Consider the following 25,170-nt stretch of genomic DNA (forward strand, 5'->3'; position numbering starts at 1 on the left):
AATTTCATATCGCATAATTTACTTACTGCGAAACGTAACGCCAGTAGCTACCAGAGGCATTAACGAGGAGCCTAATATTTATGTTGGTACTTGGTCCTCTCCGCCACCCAGATAACACCCTTGCTTTCAACCCCCCTAGCCCTCCTTGCCACCCAATCCCGCGCCATCCCCCCCCTTCTTCCCGGGCAACCTTTACCTCCTTGTACCACCGACAGAAAGTCTCCCTCGGTCGGTTTGCGACGCGCCTTCGCATCTTCGTAACTAGATAAAAAAAAGGATAGCGCTCTCTCCCTTTTCCTCTTCTCGAGATAAGTAGAACCTGCCACGGCTTGCTGCTTCTAAGATCGACTGAGGACAAAGGAGGAGAGCAACGGACGAAGTACCGGTGATTTAATGCACATTTCTTTTAGGGGAAAGGCTCGACCCCTGTCTCTTGATATCAGGGATGGCGTTATGTAAAACTAACTCCGCGTTAATTTGATCGGGGTTGGCAATTTGTGGAAAGCGTGAGATGTGAAGATATTAATAATCTTCATGATCTAAAAAAGATTGACAGAAATGTAGTCTTGCGCGCATTAATAATATTAATTTAATTATAATTATTTATTCAACCCGCACCCTCTTTGTTGATTATCTTCATCGATTATAATTAATATTATCTTTCTTTACTCGGTTTATTACTAATGAGAAAATACTATGGGAGACTACCGCTTTCAGTAAACCCATACAGTAATCTGCGGTGATAATTTTCTCGCTAAATTTTGATTCTTCTGCAACCTCTGTTGATTTTTTAGATCCGGTAATGTCCTTGGATAAGTGGGAAACTCTTATCTCCCTAAGTGCATTACCAGCACCGCATACATTACTCCTTTACACACTTTCACAGGTATTAAGTACATACAGCCATGAGGAAGTTTATGAGAGGAGGTTCTCAACTAGAATATTTTAAATGTATGCAAGAACACGTTCCGCCCTTCTCCTAAAGCAACCACTGCCAAGTAATCTCCCTTTCATCATTATGAAGAATTGACTCACGTCATTGAGTTCTATAGAAGCATATGCCCTCCCTCCTTCCTTTATCGTATATATATATATAATGCTTTTTATTATTACAAATATTTGAATGTGAAGCAACCGCGGCAACTGTGATGTCGTAAAAAAAGTAATAATTATAAATACAATTTTTTAAATATTAAAATAACGAGAAAGAGAATTAATAAACAAGCGAAAATATGAAACTATCGTGGATACAGTCGCCAGCATGGCGATGACAATGTCTCGCGATTATCAGAAGCGTCCGGTATGATATCCTTCTCTAAACCGCTAATGTGACAGGCAGCGTATTCTGCGACCATCTACGAGACCACAATAATAATAACTTTGTGCAGAATTGTGGAAATGGTAAATGTAGGCAACGGCGCAGCGGAAGGCAACGGAGAGGCAGTGATGAGGATTCGGAAGAATTGTGGAAAGACCATCCTCGTTCAAACCCCTTCGAATGCTTTCTCTTTTCTCTAGTCTTATTTCCTTCCATTTCTCGATTCTCCTGTTGCCTTCGAGAGAAACCGACCGGGTGAAGAATAAGACACCAGACACATATTTTACGCCGGAGCTCTTCACGGATAGGGCAAAGCGTACACGGCGAACGACGACGTCGCGTTTCTGAGTTATCGTTATATGAAGTAGTACTCTAAAATGTGTATGCATCCGCCTTCGGTATTCCTTTGTCAGATATATCATGCTATTCATTTTATTGCGAATAAAAAAGATATCAATACAAGAAAAAAGATATAATGATCTAATTTATGTAAATTTAATAAGAGAAAGGAAAACATTTGTTTCGTTTAAGTATTTTACATCTCTCATTTTTAGTTATATCGCTGATTGTGAGTCAAATTATCATCACGCAAACTTTATATTGCAATTATACATATTATTTGTTATACATTACTTTTGTTATTTATATGTATAGTTATATGTATATGTTGTTTACATATATGTCATATATAATATATATATATATATATATATATATATATATATATATATATATATTATATATGACATATAGAATATATTGCGATTATGATTGCACTTTTAGAGGCGGTGAACAAACTCTAATAATGCTTCGCGTTCATAAATTCACGTGCATACAAGCGTGAATTTCGTTCCTCATCGCATCTCCACGCCCCACTGTCGGTACTTGATATACGATATCATTGTCATTCATTTCTCTTCCGTTTCATGCAGGCAGTGCATTGATCGTAGCGAAAGCTGAATTACACGGTGTGAATTCTAATATACCATGCCCAACACCTCCTGATTTTTTTAAAAGTTGTAGTTTACGAAAGAGTTATGCTATCATTAATCGTAAAAAAAAATTCAAAATTTTTCATTAAAAAAGCTTATTTACAAGTTCTCTTTCTCTCTCTCTTTCTCTCTCGCACACATCACATATATTTTTTTCACGCAGTAGTGTCGATATGCGACGTAAATGCGATATAATTCATTATAATTATTCGAAATGATTATTTTTATCATATATGTAACGCGATATAAATTGTCCCCATTATTCTATCGGAAAATATTTTGCCGTTTCAATGCGTCACACAAGCTATCCATTCTGGTGACGGAAAGGGAAGATGGAGGTAGAACATCGTAGCACGAAAGAAGTGCGAAGAATGTTAATACGAATATTATGATTTATTGATGGAACATCGGTCGGTAAGGCTCCAGGGGTTGTTCGGCGTGCCTGCCAGTGTCCGTAAGGGTGGCAAAATGAAGAAAAAGAAGAATAAGAAGGTGGAAACCCTGAGGGTACCGTTGCACACGTATATACACATACATATACATTCACGTATACACGCGGATATGAGCGCGTTTTTACACACACACATACACATATGTATATGTACAGATACATACACACACATCTATATATATATATATATATATATATATATATATATATATTTGTGTGTGTATGTATATATATTTACCAGCTCACGTGAGTAACGTAGGGCAAGGCGTTTTTCTCAGCCCGCCTGAGCCGCCAAAGATTTATTCTTAGGTCCCGCAAGACAAATGGTAAGATTGTGTCCAAAATTTTAACAGCGCATTTGGGTGAACACGTCCCTGCAGCGCGAAGATACTCTACGAGTGCACAACTGTTACAAAGGATAAAAAAAAGAAGGAAAAAGGAAATAAAGAAGGCAGGGGCGCGGGTACGTAGGGCGTGGGTGTTGTTAAGAAGGTGGTAGCGCTGTGAGTTAGGTATGTGTTGCGTGTCGGATGAAGAGGAGGCAGTTGGGTGGAAAAGAAGTTTTCTAGTTATCCCTTCGGCGAGAATGTGGTACCGAAACTCCTTGCTCGCTTCGTGACAGAATCGAGGCGTGAAACGAGATCCGCTTGAAAGCGCCGGTTGGCGCAGCTTTACTCCAATCATTGGCCTTCTATTGGTTTATCCCGCCACTTTACGTGCCCAAATATACGCGACTTTATTATCTGTCAAGTTTGAATTTACGCGCAAATTCTTATGAAACAACTGTTTAACGCATTTTTATTTGTATCAATATATTAATAAAATATTAATTGATCAATTTTGAATCGTAAATGGAAAACGTTAAATATATTTTTATAGAAATGTTTTATTTCTAAATATAATGTTTAATGATAGAATGATAGCCTTTTTACTAATTACTTTAAGGAAGATTATGTGTATAATATATTAATAATATAAATTATAGTTATTTTTATATATATGTATACTAATACATATCTCTTACGCATTTTATGCGTACTGACATTTTGATGTTCTCTACTCGTCGAGACACTTGGCATATGAAAATTTTCTCACATTTGAAAAGAAAGGAAATAATAAGCAGAGCTGGCGAAATGTACATATACGACTTGAAAGTGCGTGCCTGACATGCTCGGAGGAGAAGAGGATATCAATTTCATCTGCGTATATATTATAAATAATACGCTGTAGAATGTGCGTGTGTCCCTTTAGATCTGGATGATACCCCTTGGTATTTGAAAATTGGATTCCCTATCTGTCTGAGGACACCCTGAAAATTCAGCTTCTTATGTCCATGACAAATCTTATCACGCTATCGATTTTGGCATTCTTTACTTCGTATTACTTCTCTCAATTTCAGAGCATGACAGACAAATATAAATTGTCTATGTGTCTTATTTATGCACTCTATTTATTTATCTACTTCTAATATATATTAAAAAATTGCATGTGTGTCACTTCTTAAATATGTACGTAAATAAATGTAGAGCGCATAAATAAGATCGCCGAGTTTCAAGTAAAAATTCTCGACAACGATACGAGCGAAAACAATGAGAGTCAACGTTGAACATTGGTAAATGAAGACAAAGTATTTAGGTTTACAGTTCCTCCCTATTGAACCATTGAACGTGTGTGCGTCGGATCTAGTGGGGGGTAAAGAAGGCGAAACCGAAAACAGGGTTGGCACATTGGCGAGTCGAGAGGAGGGGATGATATACACGCTCGGAGATAAACGAGCGCCGCGTTCAATGAAGTCGACTATAAGGGTAGTCCTAGGTTCAGTTCTTGTCACTGGTAGATGGCCGATGCCAAAGTTACGAGCGTTTGTGTGCGTCAAAGGCAGACAGATTGATAAGTCGATTGCACTGTAGTAAATAAATTTCTAAATTCACATTGTCTCTTGTATTAGAATATTAAAAAAATGTTAAATTCTACCAATTATATTAATATATAATATCGCGATTATAAATTATATTAATTATATCAAGTATATTAATATAAATAGATAAAATGTGGCAAAAGAAAATGTTGAAAATAAATGATAATCCTCTCTTTTTTTTATAATCTAAAATATGTCTGATATATACATATTTATTATTAGTTTACCGATTTAATCGCATACTAAATCGATATTAAATCGCAACATGATTTTTTGAAACAAATATTTTTTAGCGCAGAATAAAGTCTCGACTGATAGCAAATATCTTTTTATTTATTTTATCTTTAAGCTTATATAGTGTATATTGATCGATGGCTGTGTTAGATGCGATACCAATCGTAATAGCGGTACTGTCATCGCGTCCATAAAACGCACCGTCGAGACGGCACAATTTTAAGTTTTACGCCATTTACAAAATGAGTCGCCATTATTTTCGCCGGGTGGATTTATCGCTACATACATTTGGAGCGAGCGACAATCCAATTTATGTGGGAGTCCCGTAATAGTCTGCCACCGCAACGCGAGAAACCTCTTCCCTCCCCGCCGTCCCTCTCTTTCTCGCCCCTTCTTGTTCCGCCATCTACTCTGCAGCATCCACCCAACTGACGCTCACCACCCACGGCACTGATTAAATAAAAGAACAAATGGAGGTAACTCCTAATTAGTGCACTAGTTCCTTGCATTCTTGCTAGCCGTACCAACGACCTTCGCCGGATTAATTGCAGTCGTGCGTTTATTGCGAGCACGATGCTTATTCGTGCATGAATTTGTCGTTTTTCCTCGGGGATGCCTTATTGCGCTTGAAGTGAAGAGGAAAGTTTAAACGCGCAACGCGAAGACCGTAACGCCGAAACGTAATTTTCTTTACAACGGATACTTCTTTATAAACAGAGCACTAGGTTCATAATTTGAAAGCTTATTGATTCTCGATCGTTATAGAATACGCGCACAATCAACCTCATCTATTGAATAAATCAAAGGCTGTCGCCTTTTAACGGCATTATTTATCATATCAGATTAGAGCTTAATTGGGAATGATAAATAGGAGGTATGCGCGCGCGCGCGCGCGTTTTAGAATCTACCTGATCTTAATTAAGACCTATTCGACGGGTAGAAACGAGTTTCTTCATACCTGACCGCGGAGGATTATGCTACGTTTATTTTCATCGGCCATCTTTTCTATATAATGTATAACTTTAATTTTTTTTCTCTTCTATATAAATTTAATATATTTTGCAATAATATCTCAGCAATATTAATAATAATAAAATATGGTTGAAATATAAAAATTAATAAATTATGTAATTGAAAATATATAATATATTAGAGGGAGAAAAGGTGGTTGATGAAAAATAAATATTATTATTTACATTCAGTGATCGATGATCGTATCGGGAAGAACTACAATACAAACGAAAAGGGAAGTGAAAAGTTCGAATGTACAAGGGGCGGTAGGAGAAATAAACGGTATCGAGGCGATAGGGGCTGCTGGGAGGCTGAGAAAGGCGGAGGCGCGGCTGCGTCTGAGTTGCTCGCAATGTATGGGTCTACCACCTCTCGTCCCACCCTTACCTCATCTTTCTGACCTCCCACTTTACCAGCTAGCAGCAATTTTTTGTTCGTGGTCCGCTTGTATCAAATTACGATAAATATTGCGGTGCCGACGTGAACCTCGGTAAGGGAGCGTCTATTCGCAACGCCACGACTTAACATCACGTAGAAAAAGTGAGAGAAAGAAAGAAAGAGATAGAGAAAGAAGCTTCAAGATTCGCTTCAAAGGCGTTCCAATACAAAATTAAAAGTTTATTGTGTTAAATGGAAACAAGATTATATTTTTTATGAATCATTAAAAACAAGAAAAAAATTTATTTCTGTGCGTGGAAAAATAAATGTGTTCACCCTCCTGTGACTATATATGTGACGTGAGCAGATATATATACAGGTGGTTTGAAATATTTAAACGTCGCTCTCTATCTTTTATACCGTAAGATTTTTTACGATAATTAAAGTATTTAATTTTATAAGCGTTTTTTGTATTACATTATTATTTATGTTATAAGATATATTATTTTAAAATATATTTCAAAAGATGTGAATTACAAAAGTCAGCTTAGAAATGTCATTGTACAAAGATAATCGTCACGTGTCTCGACCGAGAGAAATTCGTTGCACGAAAAATTCCCGACGATCCTCTCGAAAAAAAAAAAACTATAAATGGGGGGGATGTGCGTATAAGTGTGGGTGGGACCAAATATTATATATAACTATCTACCCTAGCCAGTTGCGTGCAGAGGATAGAAAACACGCGCGGACGCGCGGGGAGAGGTATGGCGGGGGCGAATTGAGGGATGGTAGTAGATGAGGTGCAGAGAAGGGTGGGTTGAAATGGGAGGAAGCGGAAGAAAGAGCGACAGTGGGAGCGCGGGGGAGAGGGAGAGTGGAAAGAGAGGCGGATGGGAGGCGGCGTGGTGGGGGATGACAGAGATGAATTCGTTTCATTTCACGCTGGGAAGCTCTCGCGTTCCCCGCGTCCGATGATTTACTGGGCTACAATGTGGTAACCCATGATTTATCGCCAACACGCTGGCTTGCCACTGCGCTATACCTGATACCATGGTTGCGTATGCGCCGTGCCCAGCGTGTCCAAAGAACACTTTATACTCTTTCTCTGTCTCTAACCCATCTTCGCTCCCCTCGTTACTTCGACGTACCTTCGCGGGCATGTCTTCGCGAGTGGGCGGCGAGAGGAGGGAAAGATGAAGACCCTCGCGCGAGACCGAGGCCATGGAATATACGCTATCTGCTTACGATGTTGGCGGTGGCAGCTCGGAACCGATAATTCCATGCTCCGCCACCATTTATTTATGCGCGAGAAACACTCTCTCGTGCGTTTGATCGTCACCCGCGCACTTTGTCATCCAATGACGTAGCCTTATTTATTTACAAGTGACATGATGCTCGGCTTTTTTTAAGTTTCTTTTTACATACTATAAACTTTAATATTATTTACTGAATATTAAAGCGTTAAAAAAGAAGAATGCAGTCATATTCTCGCATCAACATGACATATTAAATTATAACGAAATAACGTGTGTATTTTTGAAAAGATAAAGAAAGCCATTGTATTTAAAAAGCTTTTGACTAATTGCACAGGCAACTGGCAACACAAAACCAAGTCAATATTAACATTGGTCTGCGGTTGCATTTGCGGTTACAACATCAAATCGTTCGGTCAACCGTAATGCAACCACCTCGTAATCATCATGGTGAAAATGGACGTGGTCAACAAGTATGACTATAATTACATTGAATATGGACGATAAAATATACACGGAAATATTATCAATTAGCATTCTCTCTAAATCGAAATTTGTCAATATAATTTTCAATTATCCGTACATTTTCAATCAAGATCAATCTAGAAATATATACTAATCACGATCTAACATACGTATCGTTTGTATCATATAAAATTTGTATAGAATTAATTGTTCAAAGCTATAAATATAGAACTATGCTTGCTGACGAATGGTTTTGTTAAAACGATAAGAAAAAATATTTAAAATTTTACGGAAAAGAGAGAGAGAGAGAGAGAGAACGAATGATAAAGTACGAAAAGCGTATCAGTTCGCGAATACGGTAGAGAATCCTCTTCCGTACAGTTGGATACGTAGGTAAATGCGAACATTTGAAACTTCACAGAACATGGAAGGTATAGCTTGGTTTGCTGGAAACTCGAGACCAAGTCTTGGCTACCGCGAGACCAACATCTGAGCCGAAGTTGCTTGCGCCCTCTCAAAAGTCAAGATCCCGAGTCTCGAGGGTCCTTTGCCTAGATTCATTAGGAATCTTGCTGATCCTGACGCCGTTTGGAGACCCCACGAACGCTCTGCTCGAAGATTAATTCCGACCGCGTAAACTTTGTTTCCCATTGTAAACAAGAGACAGTTTCGAGAAACACCCTTTCTCCCTGGTCGCTTCGAGCCACTTAAAACCTCATTTCTTCCCACTCTCTAAATGCTTAATTTTTTTTATAATAACATTGGATTTTAATAGTCGTTAAGAAAATGCATTATGATTCAAACGCGTTTTAATCAAGAGACATTACCTTTGGAGATATTAAAATGAGTATAAATTATTTGTTTCATAAAAAGATATAGCATGTTGACGAAAGAGTTGTATTGAAAAATATTTCTTGCATTAAACAGCATTATTACAATACAACTTTTTAATTTGTTTATGACATTACGAGATTGTATTACAATTATCGTAATTCTACATTTTCGTTGCGGTTGGAAAAAATCGGGAGAAAATATGCGCGAGGTATCCAATTATTCTCGAAAAGGATCTGTGAAATGAGGAAGCGTAATGATTGCATAATTCGATGCATTTCGTGAAACAACGAGCTGCTTGTGCAACTATATACGCACGAATAGAGGTTGCGAACCAGCGTCCATGATTTATAGTAGGTTACCAGTCTAAGCATCCGTCACATTTAGCGGTCGCGAAGCGAGAGCCGAGTTGTAAAACACGGCGGGACAAATGAGGATATACGTAGCGGAAGAAGTGTCGCTAGGTTATCGTGGTGTGGAGACTCGCGGAGGGTTACTCTATAGAGCGGGATGGCGAGCGGGGATGAGTGCGCGCGTGCCGCCAGAATCCAGATTTTATAGCGCCGTTAGGTTAACCCGACGATTTTCAAAACTCGCATGATTGCTCGCGATAAAAATCGCGGCATTTAATCGCGTGGAAAGTAAATATGTTTTAGCGGTTTTCGACTGATATCTAACTCCAAGATTGTAACGCGAGGGGGGATATACGTCGTAATAAACCATTTTGCAAAATATACTCATAAATTTCCCATAGGTTTTATTAAATAATTAAAAAAATTTTTTTTTCTGTACATATAAGTATTGCCGCTCAAAGAGTATCAGTGCATTCCATTATTTCAATTACAAATTACATAATTGACTGCGCGAAGGCAATCATTTGTTTTTCTTTTACGATATAAAGCTCTAAAAAATGTGTTTAAAGTTATCTGTTTTGAATTATTTTGGAATTTACATTCTTGAAATAGTGCACATTGTCAATATCGAGATACTGTTGTCGAAATAAATTAGAGACGATATATTATAACGATAATATTAGGAAAAAAAATACAAAATATTTTATTCGCCGGCAAAAGCACATTTAAACAGAAGCAAAAATGATATTTATACATAAAAGTTTCGTATATATTTTACTAAACGTTATCGAAAAATTTCATCATGTTTTTATAATTATACATGAGAAAAAATCCGCGATTTTGCCATATTGAAACGAACCTTCTTACCCCTGCAATTCTATAACGTCAGGGGGTTAGAGGTGGTATCATAGAGAAGATTGCACACGACGGTGCTTTTCGTCGTCGTGCTTCGCAATCGTAAGTCTGAAATGGTATAGAGAGTGGTGAGATAGAAAGAGAAACCAAGAAAGAGAGAGAGAGAGAGAGAGAGAGAGAGAGAGAGAGAAAAAAGAGAAGAGGAGGGAGAGAAAAGTTGGGCTCTGAATGACGGAATTCATGCCATGCCCGTGGATTCAGAGATGCGGTGAATGGAGCTGGCGGAAGGGCTTTGGAAATTAAACGTCCTGTGGATGGTCTTTTTTCGTGAGCAGTAATGTACGACTGCTCCTTAGAGGAGTGAACATCCTCCCTCTTCTCGTCAGCGTTCTTTCCCGTTACCTCCCTTCAACCCTCTTTTTCCTCTCTCTCTCTCTCTCTCTCTCTCTCTCTCTCTCTCTCTCTTTCGTTCCCTCTCTCTCGGCTAGGGAGGAAGCCGGGAAACTACCATAGCGAGCAGGACAATTTCCCTCTGATAAGAAAGTAGATCGAGGTGGGAGATATGTTGGAAATCTCTCATGCAGTAAATATATATCTTTCATAGTATATACATATATATGCATTTAGATATACGATTCCGCGTTATGTATTCTTCTTTATATATACATATATGTATATACATATACGCCAAATATTTTTCACGAACGCAGTGTATAAAATACTGAGACTGATCTCCATTGAAGTTTCTTTTTCATGTATTTAATATATGGAGGAGACTTACAGGAGCAAAAATATTTATCAAAAATTAGATTATACTATGTATAAATATTATATAAATATTTTAATATTAAAGTTATAAGATTTTAATACGTATCTATTCATGAACGAATTATCAGCAATCTGTAAACGCATGCGTAAGATACAAATATATATGAGCTGTAGCCATAGAGATTAATATGGTATACGTAGTACCGCCCTATATATACATATGTATGAATAAATAGATTTGCATGTGTGCGGACATGCGTGATGAGATGTGTATGCACGTGCTGCGGGGTAGGGTTATGGCGAGAACACAGAATATAAAGCGTAAATAAATCAAACATTTTATAATTTCATCGTTAATTTGTAGCCGTGTAACTACTATTTTACAGCTAGAAATATATTATAAAAAATAGACTTTTCTCCAACAAATTATATTATAAAAAAAATATTTGTAACAGCATTTTTTAGATGTTATTAGAATTTTGATTTGTCACACATGTACTCTTGTATATTCTATTATATTACGTAAGTCGAAACTATTGAGATAAAAACAAATATTTACTTTCTTATTGTAATTTTAAATTAATTTAAAAAATTTTTTCTGAGTTTTATATATGTGTCTTTCAAATGTGGCTAATGTAAAATGTAAAGCTTTTGATACATGTTTGATATATGCATATAATTATAAATTAATATTATTAATAAATTATTATTATTAGTATAATAATTTTTGACGATCTGATAATTGTGAAAAGATGTATAAAAGTTCCTGACATTATAAATGATTGAAAAAAAATCAACTTTTTAACAATATATTATCCACAAAATAACAGGTGTTGTTAAAATTGTTTGTTATATAAATACATTCTTATACGCGAGTGTCACGTTCTTAAATTTCATGTAAAACTAAAAAACGTTACGAATTGAAACGTAAACAAGTAACAGACGGCAAAAATATGGCATGGAAAGTTAAGTCATCATCCGCGAAGGTAAAGTGTCAAAATATTGACAGTACTGTAGCCATTAGCATTATGAACGACTCGTACTGGATCAGTGCCGGTTGGCTGGCTGGCTTGCCTGCCTGTTTAGTTATTGTTTCCGCCACAGATTATAGGGATGGGGTCTTTATTGCCCTATGGCGATAATATAGGTATACTCACAATCGTAGTACTGCAAGCTCACACACATACTCACGTATAGGCTTGTGCCGGGCTCGCACCTGTTGGCGCCTGCGATTATGGCCGCAATAACATTCCGTCAAACGGCGAATGCGTAACTCGAATTTCTCAACTCTATCTTAACTCTCAGAAATGTCTCTAACGTGACCATATGACTCCTGAATTAATTACATTTTATCTATAACAAGAAAACGCTTATTTTTATCTTACTGTATTTTTATCTCACAAATCAATTATAAGTCACTTATAAATTATTAAATATTATTAATAAATCAGTGTTATTAGCATAATATTTTTCAACGATCTGACAGAGTGGAAAAGATTAATTAAAGTTTCTTTCATTATAAATGATTGAATCGACTTTTTAATAATTATCGATAAAATAACCGGTGTGTAAAGACTGCTTGTTATATAAATGCATTCTTCATACTATCTAGCAAGGCACAGTATAATCTCTAGGATATATCTTAGCTGTCAGATTTATGTTTTTTTTTTTTAACAAATGTACTGTTTTATTTATTTTGTGTATTTACACACGGCTCGCGGATTTAATATTGTCCAGCAAAACAAACAGGCGAAGCAAAGGAGTCCAGGGCTCCAATTCATCGATTTTACGTCTCGACATTATTTATTGTTCAATATATCGGACTTGTCGCCCGCGATACCATTCGTTGCGTCATACGCCATAATAACGGTATCTTCTCCAAAACTGTTCATTGCTGTCGCTGTAGGACGAAAAAAGTAGGAGCTTCCACACGCTTTAAATTCTTCAGGAAGAGCGACAAATAAATATCGGATGATGTATGAGCCGGGCGGCCGGGGCGGCTGCAGCGCGCGCGCATGGTTCACCGGGTACTTCCAGCTCTAAATTCGGTGCCGAGTTTAGGTGGGCTCGATTTAAATTTCGCCAGAAGCGGAATTGGCCGCATGGCGAAACGCAATTTCGCAGCGCAGAGTTTATTCTCGCGCGAATTCAAATTAATGGGACGTCGTGCGAATTGACTTTTCTAAATTATTCAAGCTGCGTCGAATGAGGTTTCAGTAGACATCACGTTTACTGATTCATGGCATTCTTTGGACTCTACATCAGTAGCTTTCTTTTACTATGCAAAATACGATATCTATATAGTTTCATTGTATTTTCTCTCTCTCTCTCTGTTATACATTATTGTAACCTATCTGTTATATAATTTTTGGACATATATAATTGAAAGTAGTACTACTATTTTAATAGAGTTATAAAAAAATAGTTTGTAATTGCAATAAATATATTCATAAATAAACAAGCAAACTTAAAATATTTATTTGAAATATTTTTATAAAGACAAAACATTTCAAAATATTGCCAAATATATATATATATATATATATATATATATATATATATATACACGCGTCGATATTTCATCTGAAAATTTATAGTAGCAGTCAATGTACATACCTACAATATGTAGTGTGTCTACCACGTGGCTACGGAGAGAATTGAGTATGTATATGTGCGGAGGAACGGCCACAAATCACCATTACTCGATGTATATCGCGACGCTATATAATTATACCTATAACGCCAAGCACCAGGTAATGGCTCAATCCTGCATGTATATTCGATGATAACCAGCCCTGAAGATGAAGCGTTAGGTGGGATCTCTTCGGCCCGCCAGATTTGAACTACCTATCTGCTATTGGTTAAACTATAGTCACGTGTTACGTTACGTCATCGTGGCCATCCTTGTGAGTGTACAAAATCAACGACGAAGGGAGCGAGAAAGAGGAAAAAGAGAGAGAGAGAGAGAGAGAGAGAGAGAGAGAGAGAGAGAGAGAGAGAAAGCGCGGGAGAGACGATCAAGAGATGGGTAGGCAAAGAGGGGGAAAAAGGCGCACGCGCGCGCGACAGAGATCGCGCACTTATCCTTTAGAGAGGGTGAGCGCGATATCGAAGAGGGATGAAAATACTGGTTGGCGAGAAACGAGGACGGCAATATATCGCGGAAGGAAAGCAACATTTAAAAGGGGAGGAAGGAGGAGGAGAAGGAACGATTCAAAGAATGTAAGCTGAAGCGAGAGAAGCGAAGCGTGGATAGAGAGGCAGAGCGAAGCGAGAAGGAGACAGCGAACGAGTCTACACCCTTCTATGCCGTACTACTCCCTCCCGCCATTAACAACGCCCTTGCATATAAATCCGCCTCCTATATGTGTGTAGTCGATCACCCGCGTGTGCGTGGATCGTTCGTCTCTGTTCATTTCGCGTGTCCCGCGGTGTCACTGTCTCCTTTTAGAGAGTCAGCGCTCTCCCTTTCTCTAAATACGCTCTCGCTTCCACGGTCCGAATTCCCCGCCTTTGCGCTGGCCGCAGGATAGCCGTGGAGAGGAGAGTTAGGAGCTCGTGGAACGAAGCAAGACACAACGACGAGAGTAACGTGCACGCGGAAGGGACGACACGAATACGAGAGAGAAAGGGGGAGAGAGAGAGAGAGAGGAAGACGGAATGAGAGATAGCGAGCGAGGGAGAACGCAAGAGCTCTCTAGCCAACGGCAGTGGGACGAAAACACGAGGAGCGAGACAGAGACAGAGAAAGAGAGAGAGAGAGAGAGAGCGGAGGCAGCGCCGCGTGGCGGCACGAGGTGGGGACTATCGGGCCGTAAACCATCCGCGGTGAACATTTAACTCACGTATTGCCATCCAACAAGTTTGCTTTGGCCGGTGAAAGAGCGTCCCCGAGATCCCAGAGTCGGCGAGTTGAGAAGGCGAAACCTCCGCGAGACCTCCGCGCGAGGAGGTGGACGAGGCCTACCGTGACACACGCGGCAATCCCGTGCAAGGACGTCCCCGTCCTTCCGCTCGCCGGAGTTACGATCGAGTTACAGTCTATCGGGCGAAGACTCTCGGCACTCGGCACTCGGCACTCGCCACTCGGCGGTACGTAATCAACGACCGAATAAAGTTGCCGCGGAATCAGTTTTTCGCGAACGATCCGAGGGACTTGGCTTCCTCGTTTCCTGAACGCGCACGTCCGCGCGATAAGAGACGAGGAGAGGCTACGCGAGGAAAGGCTTAAGATTCCGAACCAGACATCTCGGTAATCGAGGTAAGCGGATGGAACGATCTATTTGAGAGAACCAGGCTCGAAAATCACAGGCGTTATCATGAGCTGCAAGGAACGTGCGCGGACTAACCTTCCGCAAAGACGACTCTGCTATCGTTGATCCCGCATCGGCCGCGGTAAGTCTCCAGTCATGTAGTTAACACGTTGTCACGGCACATATAAAAGCATTTCTTATACGCCACGTATCGTTTAATGCATTCGTTTAATATATCCGGACGAGAAATGTCAAAAGTTTAAGCTGTTAAAGCTATAGCCTCGGATCGTTCTCCCGCCAAAACGTCAAACGGTGCACATGCTCCGTCAGTTAGAGCTGCTATAACGAGATCACTTTCTTATGTCTCTCTCTAGATTCCTTTCTGTTCATTTTAAATTAGATTAATCGCGTTAGACTAAATGAAACCTGTCGTTTTATGGATTTATGTGTGTCGTTTCATTGATTATTCTTATTGTTATATAAATGCTCGTTTTTGTAATATATATAAAACATTTATACATATATATAGTGCATTTTGGCAGATAAATCGTGATGCGAATGTCATAGTTTATATACTCACACATGTGGCGAGTATGTTTCGAAATTTCTTTATTTTTTAATAAATATATTTGTCTTTTCTATTTTTGTCATTCTGTATTTATAGATGTTATAATATGTGCTACGATTTGTCATGTTATTTTTTATTAAACGCGTAAACGACGATTTTTGAGAATGCGTACATGGTATTAATATATCAATAAAAGATTTTATAATATAATGATAATTTTTATAATACTTTATAACGTGAGATAAATAAATAAGTCGCACCATAAATATATAAACTTTAATTAAAGACGATAATTCGAAAGACTAATACTTAAAGAAGAATCTATTTACATGTCATAAATTACTAACAATTAGGACGCGTGCCAAATTGTTACTAATCGTTAAATCAAGTTTATTCCAGTTCATTCCCTTTCATATAATCTTTGCCAATATATTTAGAGCACTTTATTTAAACTGTCGTATACTTGATAAAAAAATAGAATATTTAAAAAAATATCTTTATCTGCTAAATGTTTAGTTTAACTTGTGAGAGGTAGAGTTAAGAATGTAAAGATTAAAATAACTTTTGGAAATGGTAATCGTCATCTTTTAATAGTTATTTTGATCTCGACATTCTATATTTCTCTCTCTCTCTCTCTCTCTCTCTCTCTCTCTCTCTCTCTCTCTCTCTCTCTCTCTCTTTTCCTCTCTATTTACTACGCTTAGTAGATGTTTTCGATTTTCCCAGAAGGGCGGGGGGAAGAGGTATCTGTCCGAAAATAAAGTGAGTTTAGTATCGTGAAACCTGAGGGTAAAATAGGTAGTGTATATAGCGTAGCGACGTCTGACGGAGGCCATAAATAAGGATCCGACGGTCGGCGCGGCTGCAGGCGGTGATAAGCGTTCCTTTTTGCCCCCCACCAACACAACCCTTTAGACTTTCTCGTGCGTCATCTTCCTCTTACCGAGCGCACCCCCAAGCCTATCACCTTTCGCAATATTCCGTTACAGAAAGATATCAAACTGGTGTTCAGTTAGATATGTTAAACATTTATGTTGAACAGCACGAGGTTGAGAAACTTGTAAACAACATGTATTGCAGTACATAAAATCATACATACATATAACAATGAATCTCGCTATTAATAATAGAACAAAAAATATATTTAATAAATATATTTTTCTATTTTTCAAAATAAAATATTTTGTTTTTTGTTTTTTTTTGTTTTTTTTTATTTAAAATTTTCACATTGAGATAATTTCAATCTAAATTGTGTATAATACGCACGCAATTTAGTATAAAATAGAAAATACATAAATAAGATATTTATAAGAATTTTTAAGTCTCTCTTTCCCTCTTTAAATAAATAAGATATTTATAAAAAATCTCTCTTTGAAATGCTATATAGATTTTCACATTGAGATGATTTCAACCTGAATTATGTATAATACGCACGCAATTTAGTATAAAATAGAAAACAAATAAATAAGATATTTATAAGAAATCTTTTTTGAAATGCTATATAGATTTAGCATAAAATTGTAATATTTATAAGTGAAATCTTTTGAAAAATTTAAATTTGCTGTGAAAATATTAGAAAACAATTTTAATACTAATAATTTCTTGTCGTTTCTCTCTTTCTCATTGTTTGATTATATTATCGTATAATTATCTTTATTATGATACATTTGTTTATATTATTATTAGATGAGGGGAGATATTTTTTTGTATCCGAAATATTGTTCAATTTAATAAATTTCTTCAAACTACAATACATATACGATAAAAACAATAATATTTGTGATACTAAATATGAGTAACACACGACATACTGAATGTTTACTAATAATTGATGAAAACATTTGCAATAAGTTAAACATATATTCAGAATTCACTAGACGGCGATTCTTCTTGATATCGGCAGAAGTATGTAGAGTCGCAGATCGCTTGTCCTTGTATCGGATGAAGGGGTTTACGAACACTCGAGGCGCTCGAGCGTTTCCCGACCGTATAACGAATAGGTATAGCCGGGTTCCTTCATCCCCTACGGGCAGCACGAAGCGACCATTTCTCATATCAGTTTAGCCGACACTTTCGAGAACTTGCTCAGGGAGCCTCGGGCGTCGCGATGTCATCCGATGCCTCTTGCCCTCTTGCGTTCTTGCCCGCCTCTCGGGTCTTCCATCCCTCTTCTAACTCCGCGACACCTTAGCGACCCTTCCTCTTCGGTCGAAGAAACCCCCTTTTGTCGTGTCTCTACTCGTGGTCCGCGATCGCCCTTTCTCGGTTTCGCAACCCCCAAAGTGCCGGCCGAGTGCCCGCGGCCTGAAGATAAGTGTCGCCCGAAACTTAACAAACCTTGGATGATAAAAGAGCCCACCAGGTCTTGAATCATACTCGAAAAAAAGAACGAGGCATGGCCGAGTTTCTTATCTGTAATTCGTAGTCGAGCGGGAGTTGCTATGAATCGACGAATGGTTTCCCTTTTTTTTAAAACTGTTTCTAGAGCTTAGTTAATGCGCCGAAATAAATAATAATGTTTGGAAGCGTGAGAGCAAAAAAATATTCTTATCAAATAATGATAAGAATATTTTTTTGCTCTTAAATTTCCTAACGATATTATTTTTTTCCACGCACTAGTATTGAGATATTCTTATCATTATTTGATAATGTAAAACGGTTAAAGTTATTATATCAGCCTAATGATAAAATTATAACAAATATATGTCATATATACTATCAGTTTAACGCAAAAAAGAATATTTATTTTCTTTACATATATATTACAGAATTTCGTATTACTTCGAACACGCGATTACAAAGAAAATATTTCATAATTTGAAGAAATTACAATATTTTAACCAGTATTTTTAAATCAAACACTGAGAAACGCTGATTTCCTGAGTTCTTTAATTTTTATTCTGTTTTTAATTAAATGCTGATAACATTATTGAATTATTTGTTCTAAGCTTATACATTGTCAGCAGATGTTTTATATTATATATACATATAATGTTGCAATATATTTGTATTTGATTTTAAAAATATTTGTATATTCACACAATATTAGATTGAAAATATAATATTGATATTTATAATAATTTATTAATCTAATAAGAAATTTAAATAAGAAGTCTCTTCTTCTTTAGAATATTATGGCAATAGATTACAAAAAATGTAATTAATATGGATTCTTTGATGTTTCGAATTCAGCAAAATTCGAAAATCTTATATAAAATTCTATAGAAGCTACCGTCGGATAGCGATAGACGCATGAGTCCATGAAATTCAGTAAATATATATATTTTTTGGCTTTTAAATATGTCGGAAAATTTATGTACATTTTCATCATAGCGTCTATTATTAACTGCAAAGAAACATAAATATAAATTTGTAGCTTTAAAAATATACCGTAAAGACAAATATAATGCTCAAATAATTCCAAATAACGAATAAGTATTCATTAATAAGGAATGCTTTGAGTATTTCTTTTAGCTATAAATTTTTACTGCTATTATTTCGAATGGCAGAAAGATTATCACGTTATAAAGGATGACCTCACCAACAAAAATATTTAAATCTTTGCTTTTCGAAGTATAAGGGAATCTTCTCTAATTAAATAAGCGTGACGAACGTATACAAAGGTATACTGTATCGTTTGAGAGTGTAGATGTATTTTTGGAGCAAGGTTAAAAGGGCAATTGCGTCACCTGTACGATTTATTTTCTACCTGGTGTGCGGTACAAAAATGAGCTTATTCACAACCGCGCCGTAAATTAGAATAGTAATAAAAAATGTCACGCAAATGAAATTAGTCTAACGGTAACGTTTCGCTCTTTTTGCGAAGGCCGCTGGCCCCAGAACAATACCAGTTTCTGGCTTCTGCCGATGTTATTGAAATCGCAAGAAGTAGTATTATAGTATTATCTGTGAACTTTTAATTTAATTTTTTAATGCAATTTGAATTGACCTTATTTCGCAAATATTGACATTATCTTTTTATCATATATTTAACGTCATTAAATATATCTAAAATATTTATGTGATATCTTTAAGACATGAAAGAATATTATTTAATATTTTTACAAAATTAATAATTATTAGAGTAAACTTTTCATTTTGAACCACTTGACTCAATAAAAAGATTTTTAATATTCTTATAAATCTTATAAATCTATTGTTGAAGCGAATCAGTATATTAATTTCGACAAATATATATATATATATAATAATTATAAGCATATTTTTTTATAATGCAAAGCAATTGAAAATTTTTTTATATTAAAACTTAGATGTATATATTTTTCTTTTTTCCTCTCTTTTACATAGTAAATTTTTGAATTTTTCTTTAATTATTGAGCTATGCAGAGCTTGTATTTAATTAAAATTAAAATTGATTGAAAACAAATACTCTTCACGTCTTATTAATAAATATATATTTGGATGAACGACACAATATGTGTGTGTCAGAAAGAAAATTCTAATAATGACAAATTCGGTTATTTACACTTAATATATATAAATACGTCTTTGAACGGCAACAGTATAAAGAAATCTTTGCTTGCAACGCAAAACGATGACCACGTAGAATGATGATTGTGTCATTAGTCGTTGCTGGTGGCCGTTGATTTATAAGTTCAACTCCAGACGGACAATATTTTTGTTTTAATGTTTCTTTTGGCCGAAAGTACGTGCGCGGACTGCCGGATGGGTGCGAGGTGGACATAGGTGGCTGATGATGTCACTCCCTTAGCAGGCAAAAGAGAGGAAAAGAGAGACAGGTCCGTACGCCGTACCGGACATCGGCTACACGGTGCCTAGTTTAAGCTGGGTTGTTGCGATGGCACACAGAGATTACGCGATACATCGTGGAATATACTTAAGGTGTATCGCCAACAGTTCCTAGATACATCAAGATTGCCGGATCGTTTCTTAACGCACGACTTACCTCACTACTAATCTGATACTAATGTAAATAATTTTAATTCGTTAATTCGATGAATAATATATATTTGGAGATAACAATGAAAAACAATACAATATAAAAATATGAAATTTAATATATCTCTCTTCAAAAGGCATGTTATTTACATATTGTTGCCTCTTTTCCGAGATGCTGATTGTTCGTCTCGATGTCTCGTTATCAAGTGCATAAAATAAATAGCGCGCGCATAAAATGTTCTGCATAGTATGTTTAAAATTCATATAGAGATTTGTTATTGTTTATTCATGAAATGAGAACAAATAGAAAGTATTTAAAGTTTCTGATTAAGAGTATAACTATCGAGATAAAGTGCGAAACAATTTGTTAGAAATTAATAATGATGCAATACACATCATCGCGATAATATACTCAAGATGCACTAGCATGGCTAAAAACTCATTACAACCTTGCACACTTAATATCTATTTTAAAAGTCGAATTAAGTAACGCCACGCTGCGCCTAATTATGATTATTTCATCGGAATCCTGCGAACTGGAATCCGACAACAGGAAAAGAATTGCGCAGCGCGCATATAAGTTTTAGTACTTCTGATGCGTGAAATACTGCGGGATACATGTGTGTGCGCGCGTGGAAATTTATTTTGCATGTTTCTGTACTATGTATTACTATACATACACGCATACACGCGTTCGCTCGCGCGTGCACGAACTGAGCGCGCAGTGCCTGATTAACATGAGAAGCCTGAAACACCTGTGTCTTGAGCGTTGTATAATTATTCGCTTCTTCGGTTCGCAACGTTTGCAAAATCACTTGATAGATATCTTGCTCTCTTCATAAAATAGTATAATATTAATACTGTGTAGTGATAGCTTTACAATCAGCTAAGCATTACAATCAGCAGATTTTAATTCCGCTTCTTTTTTTATTTTAGAATTATATTAAAGAAAAAAGAATATTAAAAGATAATATGTACCCTTCTCATAACTATGCTAATTTGTTGAAAACTTATGAGATTTTATTAGATAATGTTACTGATAATTCTGTATTAAGTATAATATATTTATATATTTGTCACACATATTTAATTATGATTACAAAATTATTGGTCGTCATATGTTAGTGGCGCAAATTTTAAACATCAAAATATAATTTCATATATATATATTATATTATTGCATTTATGTATTTGCAATATCATTTTGTACTGTTAATCATTTAGTGTACATTAATATTGTATCGCATCTACAATTGCTTGGAAACAGTCTGCTAATTATTAGATCGCATAGTGATATATTACTGTGAGAATCATGAATTATGCAATCAAATGTAGTGCATATAAAATCTTGGTATACGTAAGTTTTTGATATACGTTTTGGTATACGTAAGTTTTAATATATTAAAATGTATGTGGGATAATATGTATACGTATATTATATATGTATAATTTTTAATTTTAACCTAGCAAAACATATATGATATTACAAATATTATTCCAATTATATTTTGATTTAATATATTCTATAAAGTTCTGAATAATATGATTACAATTGATACTCGCGAAAAAAGAAAGAGAGAGAAAAATGTGTGTGTGTGTGTGTGTGTTGGTGAGAGAGAGAGAGAGAGAGAGAGAGAGAGAGAGAATATATATATATATGTATATAAACAATATGACAAGAGGAAACAATTAAAAAATATTTGTTATGTAGAATATTCTAAACAACAATATATTTTTTATCTATAAATTTTGTGATTTAAAATCAATTTTTAGATAAAAAAAATTATTTTTTTTACACGAGTTTCTTTATTTTTTCATTAAATATCTGTATAATTAATTTTTAAATTATAATCATGTCAAACAATAGCAAAATTGATTTGAAATTATATGAAAAAAATAACGTTTTATTATCTGCTTATAATTTCAATGGTTATTTTTCGAAAAGCTTTTCTCAAAATTTATTTTTGTTTGCTGAAAATTAATTCGTATAAATCTGAATCCTTTGATATTTTTATTAGGAAGAAAATCGATTCTAAATTGATGAAGAAGCCCTAAAAAAAGGTTAGTCGGTAAATCTGGGATATTCTAAATATTTTTACAAATATTATTAAAATGTTATTAAAATATTTTTACTATTTATGGCAACCTACAATTTTAAAAAGTAAGTTCTTATTATAGCATAAAGGGAACGCTTAAACCGTTCTACAAACAAGTATCGCTGCAATAATTACTCTGCTACTCGGTTGCGTATTACTCACGGTGACCATGATAAAAGGAGAAACTGGTTTGAAGACCACGTACGTGATAGAGCCGTTAACGATAAATCGAAATGTGCGAATTCAGAGGTAAAAGACACAGTTTGCAGCCTATATATGCCTCATACACGCACGTGTGCACGCATACGTGTATATATTAATATCGTTCTTCTCGCAACAACTATCTTGTTTCGCTCGTGTCATTCAGATTTACATATGCCTATTTCGGACCAGCTTAATTAAGCATTTAAGAAATGAAACTGGTTTTCCTATCGTTATCTTTTATTTGTTGTTATTCTTCAGAATACATATTATTATGGCGCAATGTGTTCTTTTAACATTTAAGACCTTTAAATAAATACAACGATGTTTTAAATTAAATAACTGTCATATTCAAGGAAAAATTATTCTCTTTTTCTTTGTTTAAGTTGTAGACATTTATTATTTATAAATTATTTATAATAGAAATAAAATATTAATATTATTACGAAGAAAAATGATTAAATATATTTCAGGGTTTAAGAAAGTATGTTAAAATGTAGGTATAAACTCTTTTTTTTTCTTTTTTTTGACAGCTCTTATTATTTACATAACCAAATCTAATCCAAATCTCTGTTAAAATCTATACGTGTTAAATTCTATACATATATTCATTAACGCCGCAATAATGTTAAACCAAATATGATAAAATATGGTATGATAACGTAATCTAACTATGATCGAACATTTCCTATTTCACTTTATTCAGCTCGTTCCTTTATTTATTAGACGTTAATATATAAATATGTTTAAACACTCAACTTTTCTAGATAACCTTGGACCCCTAGATTACATCACTTTCTAGATTAAAAAAGTATGTTTTTAACGACTAATTGACTAAGTATTTTCAGAGGAATATCACATAGGGTAACTGGGAGTAGAGTCGAGAACAATGAATTCAACCGTAATCACAATCGCATTAAAGTACGATGCAACTGATAATTCACGTAAAATCACGCATGAATGCACTGATCAATAATTTAAATTAATGTAGTAATAATAATTAAAAGCTATTCTATCTCTCCTCGCATTTATATTTTCTGCGTCTATTGATTTACAAATCTTTTATATATACAATTTCCATGCGAATATTATTTACGATGCAAATTTCTAAATAGAACACACTTTATTATATATTAAAGATATAAATCTAATTAATCTCAAATTTTAAACTTGTTATATACATACATGTGGAAAAATTTAAAAAGCTAGAAATATTATTTAAAAAATTTTGAATTATAAAATTTATATAAGATATAAAATTAATAAATCATTATAGAACAAACATATATGCATAGAGCATAAATATACGGAGACAAAAGAGCTTTTAATTATTATTACTATATTAATTTAATCATTAATCGTGAGCGAAAGAGTTTACGAACAACGATAAGAAATCAATATGACTTCCGTTGTCGACGTTAAAAAATAAGGAAAACGAGCACGCAGGTGAACGAGAGGCATAAGTGGGAGTAAAGCCAGCAGTATAGGTGTAAAGCGAGCGTGATCGTGCAGTGGATGAGCGAGAGGTATCAAAAGGGAGTGGTCAGCGTGCTGAAGACTCCTGCTGACCTATTCCTTTCTGTCTCTCCGCAGTGCATTATGGCTGCTCGGCAAGGCTCTTGGCTTTTAGCGTTTCCTCGATTATAGTAGATCGGCGTTTCTCTTCAACGTTGTCCGTTCGAGCTGCACGAAATTCCGTTTGTGTGAATGAACGGAATTTTGCACGCAAATTTGCAGTCGATCGGTCTAACAGTGGCGTCGACAGATGCCGTCGGTGTCAGTGTGACATGTGCATGTGTGCAAACAGGAGCGTCGTAGATTGCATCGCGACTATAAACGGCCAACCGAGAAAGGTTGCCGGAAAGCAGTGGGGAGGGAGGGAACTTGTGTCGTTATGGCACAATGGAACCACTACTGCAACGCCTGTAAGTACCGCGAGCTTACAGACTGATCTCTTCTTTCTATTTCTCTCTCTCTCTCTCTCTCTCTCTCTCTCTCTCTCTCTCTCTCTCTCTCTCTCCTTCTCCCTTTCATTTCTCTCTCTTTCTCTCTCTCTCTCTCTCTCTCTCTCTCTCTCTCTCTCTCTCTCTCTCTTCCTCTTTCTCAAATTCGCGTTTTCGTTGCGTTCATATCTCTCGCGCTTTCATTCTTGTGCGAGGTTTTTGTTACGCTCTCAAAGCAAGGAAAGCTTTTGCAAGCGGTTTTACCCGGTCCGTGACGATGCAGCGCTTAGGGGGTATTTGTGGGATTAAGAATTCTCGGGGCGCAAAGGACGAGGCAGTGGGCCAAGCCCGATGTCGCGACC

At 35.9% G+C, this 25,170-nt stretch overlaps 1 protein-coding gene across 6 annotated transcripts in view; it reads left to right on the top strand.

Moving 5' to 3' along the window:
• The window catches only part of Antp (homeobox protein H90), a 123,401-nt gene that overhangs the window by 4,648 nt on the left and 93,583 nt on the right, over positions 1-25,170 (top strand). For 4 of the 6 annotated variants that reach the window (XM_072898076.1, XM_072898078.1, XM_072898081.1 and 1 more), the window contains exon 1: positions 13,821-15,222. The exons of the other annotated variants lie outside the window; for them this stretch is intronic. The gene's annotated coding sequence lies outside the window, so the exon portion shown is untranslated. Of the gene's footprint in view, positions 1-13,820; positions 15,223-25,170 lie in introns of those variants that run through there. 6 annotated transcript variants of the gene reach the window in all.

Source organism: Anoplolepis gracilipes, chromosome 8 (assembly GCF_047496725.1).
Source record: "Anoplolepis gracilipes chromosome 8, ASM4749672v1, whole genome shotgun sequence".
NCBI classification, from domain to species: Eukaryota; Metazoa; Arthropoda; class Insecta; order Hymenoptera; family Formicidae; genus Anoplolepis; species Anoplolepis gracilipes.